This window comes from Bombyx mori, chromosome 21 (genome assembly GCF_030269925.1).
Source record: "Bombyx mori chromosome 21, ASM3026992v2".
Classification (NCBI taxonomy): domain Eukaryota; kingdom Metazoa; phylum Arthropoda; class Insecta; order Lepidoptera; family Bombycidae; genus Bombyx; species Bombyx mori.
The window spans coordinates 11,101,544-11,109,124 of NC_085127.1; the positions used below are offsets into that span (position 1 = coordinate 11,101,544).

Consider the following 7,581-nt stretch of genomic DNA (forward strand, 5'->3'; position numbering starts at 1 on the left):
AAGTGACAGGAGTAATTTATTGCTTTGCTCGTTTTATGTGACGAATGATCGTAAGTATTAGATAATGTTTTGGAGATTTGTGACTTTATTACTAGGTGCCATAGTTGTTATTAGTTTGAAAGTAAAAGTGTTTCAAAACTTTTTTCTCCGTTTGTTAGTAAACGAATGTAGCTATATAAGTATATATTCACGCGGACAGTTTTTCCTTTAATTTTGTACGTATCCCTTTATCTAGTTACTATTGTTGATCGAAGTGTGTTTTAATTTAGTAACTTGTGACGACACACTGATCTTGTTCGTGCAATACGATCGTTTCATCGCTAACGTCCATACCATGTTGAATACACCGGTTCTCGTCCGATCACCGAAGTCAAGCAACATCGGGCGTGGTCAGTACTTGGATGGGTGACCGCCTGGGAACACCACGTGATGTTGGCTTTTTGCTTTGTTTTCTTTTGGTAACTAGTGACGACACGCAGATTTTCTCCGTGCAATACGACCGTTTCATCGCCAACGTCCATATGGGTGACCGCCTGGGAACACCACGTGATGTTGGCTTTTTGCTTTGTTTTCTTTTGGTAAATAGTGATGACACAAAGATTTTCTTCGTGCAATACGATTGTTTCGTCGCCAACGTCCATACCATGTTGAATACACCGGTTCTCGTCCGATCACCGAAGTCAAGCAACATCGGGCGTGGTCAGTACTTGGATGGGTGACCGCCTGGGAACACCACGTGATGTTGGCTTTTTGCTTTATTTTCTTTTGGTAACTAGTGACGACACGCAGATTTTCTCCGTGCAATACGACCGTTTCATCGCCAACGTCCATACCATGTTGAATACACCGGTTCTCGTCCGATCACCGAAGTCAAGCAACATCGGGCGTGGTCAGTACTTGGATGGGTGACCGCCTGGGAACACCACGTGATGTTGGCTTTTTGTTTTATTTTTATTTATTTAATATATTTTGTACACACAGCTGTTAGAAAAGACACGTCAATAAGGATACAGAGTACAAGGGCACTACTTATTTCATGCTGAAATCTCTTCCAGTAGGCCCGCAAAAGGAAAGAAGAATTAAGAACACAAACCTAGTGCATACAGTAAACATTACATATAATAATATATACATATTAAAAGATACAAAACAATATATATACATACAAATACAGACACACACACACACACACATACATATATATAACATACACACATATACTTACTTTATATTATAATACATTATACAAATATATATAATTTATTTAAGATGGTAAGGATAAATAATGTTCCTTAACAGATTTCTTGAATGCTGCTATGGTTTTGCACGCTCGTATGCTTGGGGGGAGGGAATTCCAAAGTATAACTGCTTGTACAGAAAACGATTTTGCGTAAGCATGTGTTTTATGAACAGGGCAATTGAGGAGAGTTTTAATGTGGGTTCTACAAGGAGCAATGGAGGGACGGGCATAGGTAAAGCGATCACGTAAATATTGTGGGTAGTTAGGATTATGTAGGATATTAAATAGGAAGCACAACAATCTAGTATTTCTGCGGAAACGGACTGGGAGCCACTTGAGCTTTTTGCGAAATTCAGAAATATGATCATATTTTTTGAGACCAAAAATAAAACGGATGCACAAATTTTGCAAACGCTCAAGCTTATTGAGAAGCTCCTCAGTGGCATCCAAGTAGCAAGCATCAGCGTAGTCCAAAATGGGTAAAATGAGACTTTGGGCAAGAGAAATTTTAGTTTCCAAAGGCAAAAAATATTGGAGACATTTGAGTGAATGGAATGCAAAGTTAACTTTGCTGCTAACATTGTTAACCTGCTCATTCCAGCTTAAGAAAGAGTTAAAAGTAACGCCAAGGTTTTTAACAGTTTCACTAAAGACAATTGGTTGGCCATTCAATATGAGAGATCCAATTGCAGAATGATTTAATGCACGAATAGCATATCTACTACCAATTATGATGGCCTGTGTTTTGTTGGCATTGAGTAAGAGTCCATGAGACGTTGCCCATTCATGAATGTTTTCCAAATCACAATTAACATCCTTGACTGCTCTATCAATTTCACTAGGTGCGCAGTGATCGTAAATTTGCAAATCATCTGCATAAAGATGAAAATTTGAGGATATCAAAGTAGTGACTGTGTTAATAAACACTGAGAAAAGAAGAGGAGAGAGAACACCACCCTGAGGCACGCCAGCATCAACAGCAACCCAGTCTGAGAAGGATTCATTTTGACGGGTGCGTTGTGAACGGCCCCGAAGATATGAATCAAACCACCTTAGGGCAGAAGTAGTAATGTTATGGGATCGAAGAATACCGAGCAGGATATCGAGATCCACGCAGTTGAATGCGTTACTGAAGTCAAGTAGTACAAGAATGGTTAGGGATTGGTTTTCAATTGCCCATCGAATGTCATCTGTCACTTTCAGCAACGCAGACACCGTGCTGTGTCCCGATCGGAAACCTGATTGAAAGTTGCTAAGAATATTATTGGAGAGGAGGAAATTTTGTAGTTGCTTGTGAACAATCTGCTCCAACACTTTCGAGAGAAAAGGAAGTATGGAGATAGGACGATAATGTGACAAAGACGAAGGATTGCTGGTTTTAGGTAAAGGGATAATATTAGCGGATTTCCAGGATTTAGGAAAGGATCCAGATTGTAAGGAATGGTTAATTATGTTCGTTAAACAAGGAAGTAGTATATCAAGAATGGGGATAAGCATTTTAGAGCACAAGTTGTCACTACCTACAGCATGGGAAGAAATAGATAAAATAGCTTTACGAACATCATTGGTCGATACTGACTGAAACTTAAAGGAAGAATGTTTAGGCAAAGGGAGATTAAGTAACGTTTGCAAAGTTCTCGATTTACGACACTGATCAACTGAGAAAGAGGGTGTAGAAAAATGTTTGTTGAGTGCGTTTAAATCGAGACCGCCGCAGGACGTAGATGATACTTTTCCTATGCCTACGGATTTCAAAAATTTCCATACATCAGAAGACTTACGATTTATGAGAGATTCATGGAAATGACGTCTCTTGGCATCTCGACATAGACGATTGCACCGATTACGTAATAGTTTATAGTATGTTAGATTGCGCTCGGACGGTTGACGTTTTAGCCTCTTTCGAGCTTTATCTCGGCAGGCCATCCATTGCTTAATTTCAGGAGATAACCAAGGCGCTGGCTTATGTTTGATTTTGACACGCTTGATGGGAGCATGATGGTCGTATAATTCTAAAATCGACTCCGTGAAAAATGCTACCTTTCCATCTATATCCAATTCATTGAATAGCGGCCTCCAATCGATTAAGCCTGCATCACGTCTCAATGCCTCCATGTTAATGCCTTTGTAACTGCGAAGAAATAGAAACTCAGACTTACGCTTAGGAGCCCGCACACGGAGAGATAAGAAAATCAAGTCATGGTATGAAAATGAAGCGGTTATTTGACCATGAGTGTCAATACTACTAGAAGAAGATACCATCATCAAATCTAATAGAGAGAATCTAGAGAGGGAGTGCAATTTGGAAAATGATGAGTGGCTGAAACAGGCAATATCCTGAGATTATGAGAACTTAAAACAGATAATAGTTGCTTAGATCGAAAATCATTCTTCAGCATGCAAGTATTAAAATCCCCCATCACAATAATATGATCGGCCAAAGAACAGTGATTAGACAGCAATTCATCAAGACATTCAAAATAATTAACACGAAGATTAGGACTGTAAAAAACACCTAGTAAAATTTTAGTGTAATGCAGTGTCAATTCGATTAAAAGATGTTCAGCGGATTCAGAATATTGAGATGGAGACACACTTACAATTCTGAACTCGATCCCGCTTCGCAAATAGATTGCTACGCCTCCACAACCTTTGCCTACTCTGTCATTACGAATTAATACAAAGCCGGGAATTGCGTATTGAACCGATGGAATGGATGGTTTAAGAAATGATTCAGAAATCAGTAAAGCGTCAAGGGTAGTGCTGCTAATAGATGCCAGAAGATCTGAATAATGACGAGGAATACTTTGAACATTTACATGTGCAATATTTAGGTTGTTAGGGAATGAGGATAGTTCAGCAGAAATCTCATCGTGCAGATGTATTGAGGTACATGAATCATTGCCATCATCAGCACTCAAAAAACTGCTTTCAGACGAAGAGCAGGAGAAAAATGTTTCATAACTAAATAAATTATTATTCATAATAATATGGTAACTTAATAATAATAATAATACTTAAATAACATACACTATTAATATAATATAACAAAATGAAAATAATACAATTAATATAATAGGTAAACTAAAAACAAATAAACAAGTATATAATATTACTCTTAATCAATAAACTAGCAATTAACTCCCAGCTCAACTGATCAATCAATAAACCTGGAAGAGATTTTTAACATGTGTTAATTACACAGAGTTAGACGTGTAGATAGATATCATTGATTAACATCAATGATTTAACTTACATATTTTTTGCTTTGTTTTCTTTTGGTAACTAGTGACGACACGCAGATTTTCTCCGTACAATACGACCATTTCATCGCCAACGTCCATACCATGTTGAATACACCGGTTCTCGTCCGATCACCGAAGTCAAGCAACATCGGGCGTGGTCAGTACTTGGATGGGTGACCGCCTGGGAACACCACGTGATGTTGGCTTTTTGCTTTGTTTTCTTTTGGTAACTAGTGACGACACCTTCGATCAACAATAGTAACTAGATTTCGGGTCGGTGCAGAAAATCCGTCTCGTCAAATAACAGCTCACTTGAAATGTGAGCTGCTATTTTGTTTAGTTCTCTTCAAACACAGCCAATGTCAACCCGTCTCACAATACCGCAATGTGTATTTAAAAGTTGCAAAAATAATGCCCGAAAAACCAATTTAACGGCCGGAGTATCTTACTTTCGGTAAGTACATGAAGTATAAACTATATTTTAAGCTTTAAACTTATAAATAATATTAAATTTTGAACAAAATTACCGATTTTTAACCACCGCCACAAATGTTGGCCAAGGCTCGGCCAACACATGGACAACTTTTGCTTAACAGAACAGTAAATGCATGGAGTTGATTTGTGTTGTAATAATTTTTTAAAATTTGTTAGCAGTACTTCGAAATTAGTTGGTTAAAATTGGTTAATGCTGCTTTTGTGTCTGTTTGTTGGACTCTCATTAGATACTTAGCTTTCCATTTTTATTTTAGCTTTCCTAGCAATCACGTGTGCAGAATGGATCTCGATTGTCGCCAGAAAAACTAGAGATGACTTTTATAAGCCAGCTAAGATCTCCGCTCATTGACACTGGACATCTTTGCCTTTCGTGCTCACGGCTACTGAAACGTGGCCGAAACATTGTAATAAAAATACCGCGCTTGAAACCGTTTAAACGTTGTTTTATTATGTGCACTGGTCGCGAAAACTTAAAAACATCCTATAAAAATATATATTACACAAAAACGTAACGCTAATAAAATAATAAGTAATGTATAGATACTAACAAACATACATTTCCAAAACATAAAAATTAAACAACTAAACTTTTACTTTAATTCATTAATAAATTATTTTAGTGTTCAACGCGACTCCCTTACCTCCTGTAGTAAAAAGAAATCGGCATTTCAAGAAGCAAAAATAAATAAAAAAAACGTTGTTAGTTCTGAGAGCAATTAAGGGAAAAGTTACTTTATTTCTTGCATTTTAAGATTGATTTAACATTATACGTTCTTTAACATATATCTTTTTATTGGTAAATGACAGGAGTAATTTATTGCTTTGCTAATTTTATGTGACGAATGATCGTAAGTATTAGATAATGTTTAAGAGATTTGTGACTTTATTAGTAGGTGCCATAGTTGTAATTAGTTTGAACGTAAAAGTGTTTCAAAACTTTTTTCTCCGTTTGTTAGTAAACGAATGTGTATATTCACGCGGACAGCTTTTGCTTTAATTTTGTACGTGTCCCTTTATCTAGTTACTATTGTTGATCGAAGGACGACACGCAGATTTTCTCCGTGCAATACGACCGTTTCATCGCCAACGTCCATACCATGTTGAATACACCGGTTCTCGTCCGATCACCGAAGTCAAGCAACATCGGGCGTGGTCAGTACTTGGATGGGTGACCGCCTGGGAACACCACGTGATGTTGGCTTTTTGCTTTATTTTCTTTTGGTACCTAGTAACAACACGCAGATTTTCTCCGTACAATACGACCATTTCATCGCCAACGTCCATACCATGTTGAATACACCGGTTCTCGTCCGATCACCCAAGTCAAGCAACATCGGGCGTGGTCAGTACTTGGATGGGTGACCGCCTGGGAACACCACGTGATGTTGGCTTTTTGCTTTGTTTTCTTTTGGTAAATAGTGATGACACACAGATTTTCTTCGTGCAATACGATTGTTTCGTCGCCAACGTCCATACCATGTTGAATACACCGGTTCTCGTCCGATCACCGAAGTCAAGCAACATCGGGCGTGGTCAGTACTTGGATGGGTGACCGCCTGGGAACACCACGTGATGTTGGCTTTTTGCTTTATTTTCTTTTGGTACCTAGTAACAACACGCAGATTTTCTCCGTACAATACGACCATTTCATCGCCAACGTCCATACCATGTTGAATACACCGGTTCTCGTCCGATCACCGAAGTCAAGCAACATCGGGCGTGGTCAGTACTTGGATGGGTGACCGCCTGGGAACACCACGTGATGTTGGCTTTTTGCTTTGTTTTCTTTTGGTAACTAGTGACGACACGCAGATTTTCTCCGTGCAATACGACCGTTTCATCGCCAATGTCCATACCATGTTGAATACACCGGTTCTCGTCCGATCACCGAAGTCAAGCAACATCGGGCATGGTCAGTACTTGGATGGGTGACCGCCTGGGAACACCACGTGATGTTGGCTTTTTGCTTTGTTTTCTTTTGGTAACTAGTGACGACACGCAGATTTTCTCCGTGCAATACGACCGATTCATCGCCAACGTCCATACCATGTTGAATACACCGGTTCTCGTCCGATCACCGAAGTCAAGCAACATCGGGCGTGGTCAGTACTTGGATGGGTGACCGCCTGGGAACACCACGTGATGTTGGCTTTTTGCTTTGTTTTCTTTTGGTAACTAGTGACGACACGCAGATTTTCTCCGTGCAATACGATTGTTTCGTCGCCAACGTCCATACCATGTTGAATACACCGGTTCTCGTCCGATCACCGAAGTCAAGCATCGTGGGGAGCGCGTGATCTCGTCGAGCTTAATATTATTATGTAATTTCTACTGTGTTTACATAGATTACACAAGTAATCCGATACAATCCTGTTACGAATGTTCTTCTTTAGTTGAAACAGTATTAAGTTAGTTTAGTTAGTTAAGCTATGTTTACTATTTTTTGCAACTTTACATATTAAGGAAAATAAAAAGGCGGTCCAATATGTTAAAAATATTGTTTTTATTATTGTAACAGTACGTTTTAAACAAAAAACAATAAAGATGTAAATAAATCGAAGATTCACAGACTTCGATAGAAAGTTTTCACCAATAATGTAC

At 38.7% G+C, this 7,581-nt stretch overlaps 10 non-coding genes across 10 annotated transcripts; all 10 read left to right on the plus strand.

Moving 5' to 3' along the window:
• The first annotated feature begins 319 nt into the window (after positions 1 to 319).
• Positions 320 to 438, plus strand: LOC119630187 (5S ribosomal RNA). Its single transcript, XR_005245973.1, has one exon. It is a non-coding gene; the product is annotated as a 5S ribosomal RNA (ribosomal RNA).
• Positions 439 to 629: 191 nt separating this feature from the next.
• LOC119630173 (5S ribosomal RNA) lies at positions 630 to 748 on the plus strand. Its single transcript, XR_005245959.1, has one exon. It is a non-coding gene; the product is annotated as a 5S ribosomal RNA (ribosomal RNA).
• Positions 749 to 819: 71 nt separating this feature from the next.
• LOC119630174 (5S ribosomal RNA) lies at positions 820 to 938 on the plus strand. Its single transcript, XR_005245960.1, has one exon. It is a non-coding gene; the product is annotated as a 5S ribosomal RNA (ribosomal RNA).
• A 3,634-nt stretch (positions 939 to 4,572) lies between these two features.
• On the plus strand, positions 4,573 to 4,691 carry LOC119630175 (5S ribosomal RNA). Its single transcript, XR_005245961.1, has one exon. It is a non-coding gene; the product is annotated as a 5S ribosomal RNA (ribosomal RNA).
• Positions 4,692 to 6,062: 1,371 nt separating this feature from the next.
• Positions 6,063 to 6,181, plus strand: LOC119630176 (5S ribosomal RNA). The gene has a single exon (XR_005245962.1). It is a non-coding gene; the product is annotated as a 5S ribosomal RNA (ribosomal RNA).
• Positions 6,182 to 6,252: 71 nt separating this feature from the next.
• Positions 6,253 to 6,371, plus strand: LOC119630198 (5S ribosomal RNA). The gene has a single exon (XR_005245984.1). It is a non-coding gene; the product is annotated as a 5S ribosomal RNA (ribosomal RNA).
• A 71-nt stretch (positions 6,372 to 6,442) lies between these two features.
• On the plus strand, positions 6,443 to 6,561 carry LOC119630178 (5S ribosomal RNA). The gene has a single exon (XR_005245964.1). It is a non-coding gene; the product is annotated as a 5S ribosomal RNA (ribosomal RNA).
• A 71-nt stretch (positions 6,562 to 6,632) lies between these two features.
• Positions 6,633 to 6,751, plus strand: LOC119630179 (5S ribosomal RNA). The gene has a single exon (XR_005245965.1). It is a non-coding gene; the product is annotated as a 5S ribosomal RNA (ribosomal RNA).
• Positions 6,752 to 6,822: 71 nt separating this feature from the next.
• LOC119630197 (5S ribosomal RNA) lies at positions 6,823 to 6,941 on the plus strand. The gene has a single exon (XR_005245983.1). It is a non-coding gene; the product is annotated as a 5S ribosomal RNA (ribosomal RNA).
• A 71-nt stretch (positions 6,942 to 7,012) lies between these two features.
• LOC119630180 (5S ribosomal RNA) lies at positions 7,013 to 7,131 on the plus strand. The gene has a single exon (XR_005245966.1). It is a non-coding gene; the product is annotated as a 5S ribosomal RNA (ribosomal RNA).
• Positions 7,132 to 7,581: the final 450 nt, after the last annotated feature.